The sequence below is a fragment of the Ictidomys tridecemlineatus genome, chromosome 10, assembly GCF_052094955.1.
Source record: "Ictidomys tridecemlineatus isolate mIctTri1 chromosome 10, mIctTri1.hap1, whole genome shotgun sequence".
In the NCBI taxonomy this organism is placed as follows: Eukaryota; Metazoa; Chordata; class Mammalia; order Rodentia; family Sciuridae; genus Ictidomys; species Ictidomys tridecemlineatus.
The window spans coordinates 94,134,403-94,140,108 of NC_135486.1; the positions used below are offsets into that span (position 1 = coordinate 94,134,403).

Below are 5,706 nucleotides of genomic sequence, written 5' to 3' on the forward strand. Positions count from 1 at the left end.
GGAGCCGCTCCTTGTACACACTACTTTCCCAAGAATTTGACACTGTAAGACTCAGGACATGGGAATGAGACTTGGAGAGCCCCGATTTCATCTCTTCCACTGGTTTTTTTTTTTTTCCTTCCTTTCCTTTTAAGCTCTACCTACGCCAGGCCTGTCATTTCTGCTTTGCAATGTCCCAGGAGTCCAGCTTCCTGCCCACATCTTCAGAGCCCTGACGCAGCTAGTGCCCTGGCCCCCATCCGTGCCAGGGCTGCCCAGAGGCAGACAAAGCAGAAGCATCCCAGCCCTGTGTCTCCCCTTGCACGTCAAGGGACGCTTTCACCATCTGCTTTCAATGAAGTGTGGGTTTCGGGACATATTATGGAAACAGAAACGGAAAAACCATTGAGGTCCCTCCTGCAAAAACAATCATTATCCACTGAAATGAGTTCTCAGGAACTTCCGGGTGTGGAGCACATCACTATTAATGAAGAAGAATTCAGACAGGAATTCTGGCCCGGGCTGGACAAAGGAGAGGGAAGAAGAAACGGAATGTTTTGACTCACCCAGAAGTTAAGAAGAGAGTCCCTTAACAGAGCAAATAATACAGTCCTACCGCCAAGGCTGTGGAATCTGACACCAGCCTGATTTCTCTCTGACTCCAGAATGCAGCTCACAGGGCTCCAGTGCGGGGGAGGTGGGCTGAATTACCAGAGGAACACCCAGCACTCAGTCAAGGTCAAACCTTAGCCAAGGCTGGAAATGTCATCTGCCCAGAGAGTAGCACACTGGAGAGGGGGCCTGGCCCACAGGATCTGTGAGCCCCCATGAGGGCTCAGAACAGACTCATGCTAGGTTTCCTGGTGGAATTTGCTGCCCTTCACATCAGCCCCATTCAACCCTTGTGCCGAGGAGAGGCTGTGGGTGAGACAGAAGTTGAATACTTCTGTGGCTTAGCATGCAAGAAAAGGAAGCTTAGAGGACCATGCCGGTGTACACCAGGCACTCAGTAAGGACTGGGGAAGAGGGGTGCAAGAGGAATCTCTACAATGTTCTCCCATCTTTTCTCCTCCCCAGAAAAGAGCCACCACCATCCTTGTCAGAGGGCAAGGTAAAACTGCATGTTGGATGCTATTACAGGGTTGAAGTGGGGTGTGTGTGTGTGTGTGTGTGTGTGTGTGTGTGTGTGTGTGTGAGTGGTGTGAAAACCCTATCTTCGCTTTCTGATGCTTGAAATTCTGCCCTTCCTGCACTTTTCTTCTTTCTCTCTTAAGATATCCTTATGTTGGAGAGAAAAACATTTCAACTTTATCAGTAAATGGCATCATTGGGGAAATTAGTTCATCAGATTCTCCTCAAGAGAAGGTCTTAATGGGAAGAAAATGAGACACCCTGAGTACTGATTTGGGAACAGGGCACCAGGAAGGAAAAAGGTGGTCATGGGGAAAAAAAAAAAAAGGTGATTTGCTCTGCTTCAGTTTTGCTGAGAGTGACACACATTTGGTTATAACTTTTGTGTCATTAGGGAGAAGTAACTATCATGGAAGAGAGTGGCCTTCTTCATCCCAGGGATCACAAATTCCATATCCATGTTTTGTTGTTGTTGTTGTTGTTGTTTTTTGTTGCAGGGAGGGTTGTTTGGTTTTTGTTTTTGTTTGTAGTACTGAGGATTGAATCCAGGGCCTGGTGCATACTAGGCAAGTGCTCTATCAACTGAGCTGTATCCTCTGCTTTCATGTCACTGTTTCACAAAGAAAATATTTTTTAATTAGGTAACTGATTTTGGAAATCTGAAGGGCTCATACATAGGTCCATTTAAAAAAAAATACCTATCCTAGTCTGTTTTCTGTTACTATAATAAAGTACCCCAAACCAGGTCATTTATACAGATAAGACTTTTTGGCTTACAGTTCTGGAGGCTGGGTGTCTTCAGAGAATGGCACTAGTATCTGCTCGGCATCTGGCATGGACCTTCTTGCTGAAGCATATGGCAAGACAGAAAAAACATGCTAGCTCAGGTCTCTCTTCCTCCTCTTATAAAGCCACTAATTCCATCAGGGAGGCCCCATCCTCATGTCTAATATTAATTATCTTTCAAAAACCCTATTTCCAAATACCATTAACATATGACTTTGTGGTTGGCTTCTAACACATAAAGTTTGGGAGAAGATATTTAAACCATAGCGATACCCCACTTCCAGGTACTAAACTTTCCTCTGGGCAATTTTTACTGTGGACAAAAGAAAGCAAGTGAGGCCTGTCTATGAGTCTGAGAGGGAATGGAAAGGAAGGTACCCCTGCAGCCCCAGCCCTCCATTCCCCAACTTCCCTGGATGACTGCATAGCACACACCCATCTGCCAGCAGGAAAGAGCCGCCCTTAGCTTCCCAGATGTCACTCTAGCAGTGGTAACTGTCATCAATGAGACTGAGAACTAGGAGACAGGTGGCCCTCAGAAATTTCAAGGCCAACTTGACTGAACCACTGCCTTGGTGTGGGCGCACACATTAACCTCCAAATTAATAGTGAAGATTTTCTTAATTTTTCCCAGGCTGAGAGAAGGTGCTGGTGGCTGTCACTCTTTCCCTCCCCTGCAGAGGACAGGGGCTGCTTGTCCTCCCTGTGGGGAAGCTATTTATTTACTCAAGTCTCTGGATAACTCCCCAACAGCATCTGAATGGCAGGCTTATGTAAACCAGAGCATGGTGGCTGCTTGTGCTGGGAAATGTGGGCAGCCTGACTACCCAGGTCTTTCCTGAGCTCAGAGCCACTATGCACACATCCCATGGCAGAGGGCCAGGGTTCTAGAAATTCCCTTGCTACATGCGGGTCTGCAGCCTGTCCAACAAAGACAAGAGACCTTGCAAACCAAAGCTCCCCTTGATTCATTGTCTTAAGAGAATTAAGTACTTACTTACCATATATTGCTCATTCTTTATTACTGAGCACTTGCTCAGAAATATTTTTATTTTGTTATCTACATACTAGCTGCAGCTAATTGAGCCACATGACATTCTGTGAATCTGATTGGTTATCAGGGTCGTTGGAACTAGTGGGACAGGGTAAGTTTATTTTGGCTCAGCGACTGGCTGTGCATTGCTTAGTGACCACAAAATGTCACAGAAAAGGAAGTAAGCTATGTAGAATAATACCAACAGCAAATGCTTAGGTACAGGTTAAGCTGTGCCAAGCATTATTCTAAACACTTCACATATGTTAATTCACTTACTCCTCAAAGCAACTGGATGAAGTAAGTTCTATTATTATCCCCATTGTACAGATAAGAAAACCAAAGTACAGATGTGAGCAGTTTCCCCAAAGTCCCAAATGGACCACATACAGCCCAAGACTCATTCTCTGTCTCATCTTCTACATTGGAAATTGCCCACTTTGATTATTAATGAACTCTGGTCAATTAATAGAGCTGATATGCCGTGGCTGGATTTGTGCTGCCACCATGAGGAGGAAGAACCACAGCTGGGTCAAGGAGGAGCTCATGGACGGAGGAAAGGGAAGAAGAACGTGGAGCTGAGGTCTGGTTGGTGTCTCCTCTCAAGAAACAAGCAGCAAAGAAAGTGACCCTGTATCCAGCCTGCTCCCTCCCCTGCGGTGACCTGGACGAGTAAGCCAGGTCAAAGGGCAGAGCAAGTCTTGCCTGCAGACCCCAGTGCATGAAACCGAGGCTCGAGTCCTGAGCTCAGAGTCAAGGGCCAAAGGGAAATGGAACATCAGGCTGCCCTCTGGCTGGATCATCTGCCCAAAAGGATGAGCTTCCTCAGAAGAATGCAGGCATGAGTAAGATATGGAAACCATGAGCCAGGGAGCAGGTGGAGCTACGGAAGGGGTAGGGTCGGGTGCAACATGAATCCTCTCAGCCTACTGGACATGGCAAGTTGTTTATCATGGGAAACCTTCTGGCCTAGTGATTCCCTGGGGTTAGGGGTAGGTGAGGGTCTGTTCTTCCTTTCATATCTCTAGCTCAGCAGAGCCCAGTTCAGAGGTTGGGGGACGATGGTGTTACTAGAACATTCTCAGAGGACATGACGAAGACCCAGAAATGCCAGCTCACCCCACCCCACCCTGGGATTCAGAGAGACAGGATTGGTGAGTGGAGAGATGGAAAGCCCTTGGAGACAAGATAAAAACTAAGCTTAGACTCTGGCTCTGTGACCTGGGGCAAATTAATAAGCTTCCTCCAAGACTCAGTCTCTCCAGGTATAAAATGGGAATACTATTAATGTCCTAGATAGATGAGGCAAGAAACACAGTAGGCCTTATTCAATAAATGACACTTGCCACTCTTCTTAGTCCCAGTGTCAGGAATAACAAAAGCACTGACAGGAAGGCAGACAGGAGGGGGCGGGAACAAGGTAAAATGGCCACTCTCTTTTGGAGGCTCTCCTTTCTCCCCCTCCTTCTAAGTGGGAATAAGCCCTTCCTGTGGGCCACCTCTCTCCCTTCCCCTCAGTGGGCCACCTCTCTCCCTTCCCCTCAGTACCCTGGGCAGGTACTAAGTGCTTAAGATATGACAAAGTGGTAGGTTGGGAGGAAGCCCTCGGTCTTCACTCCCTCATCTCTGACTTCATTTCCTGCCTCAGCAGGAAGTGCCACCCGGGATGTCTTGATCCAAATCATCATCATAAAACCAAAGCCCCTTTGATTTCCGTGACCATTTCCTCAGAAGGTGTGCAAATCCTGGGGAGTTGGCGAGGAGGCCCCGGGAGGCTCAGGATGCTGAGAGGAGGACTGACTGCCAGCACAGAAGGTATGTCCTGCCCTTGTGACCTCCCCTGGGCCTAGGTGGATCGTGGCCCCTGTGAAGGATGATGACGTCATGCAGCGGCTGTCTGGTTTCAAGTCTCTCTGTAAAACAAAGAGCTTCGTTAAGCTTCCACCTTTTAAACCATCCGTGTCAAAAATCTGTTTCTCTGGACAATGTTTCCATCATCTGGAATAGGGGCCCACCCACAGAGACCTTAAAAACCTGGACACCCTTGGGGAGGTGAGTACCCCTCATCCTGGTAGCCTGGCCTTCTCCATCCCATCAAAGAACACCTCAGGCACCTGAAAGAGCTGCTGGGAGCTCCCCCAGCTCCCCCAGCCCTGCCTGGCCAGGCCTGGCCTCAGGATACATCAGTTAACAAAGGAAAATTCAAAGGGAGCCTGATTTTCCCAGCTGCCAAAGAGGGGAGAGGAAGCCAAACTCTGTGAATCATACAATACCATCCGAACAATTCAAGGAACTATCCAAAGGAAGTGACCGAAATAGCCCAGTGACCACTGCCTGCTGGGGGAGTGAAGAAAATGGAAGCCCATATCTCCATAGCACAGGGCAAGGGCGCATGAAAAAAAAGAAAAGAAAGCCCCTCCCCCCACCCCCCGAGCAGGGGAAACTGCTGCTTATAAATATTTACTGAAGCGAGTTGTCTGTTAACTCCCAGGCCCAGGAAGGAAAAGTCCGTGGAGGAGGGCAGAGATAGCAGCCTTGGTGCTAGGGCTGCCTTGCCCTGTCTGACCTGAGTGCTGCCTCACTTCATGGGTCTGGGTCCCCTGGGGGTTCTGGGTAGCTTGATTCGGGCCAAATTTGGGCTCCTCTCCTTCACCCCTCAGGGCTGATGCTTCCATATTCATCAGCTCATCCTGCAGGTGGGAGGACTGGCTTGGGTACCAGTTTGCATGTGGAAGCAAAGAAGAAGAGCCTGGGGTCCAGGCTGTGCAGCTCTCCAG

General features: G+C 48.4%; 1 long non-coding RNA gene across 1 annotated transcript; it reads left to right on the forward strand.

Moving 5' to 3' along the window:
• Positions 1–360: 360 nt before the first annotated feature.
• Positions 361–5,130, forward strand: LOC144367386 (uncharacterized). The gene is made up of 2 exons (XR_013426712.1): positions 361–1,090; positions 3,260–5,130. It is a non-coding gene; the product is annotated as an uncharacterized LOC144367386 (long non-coding RNA).
• Positions 5,131–5,706: the final 576 nt, after the last annotated feature.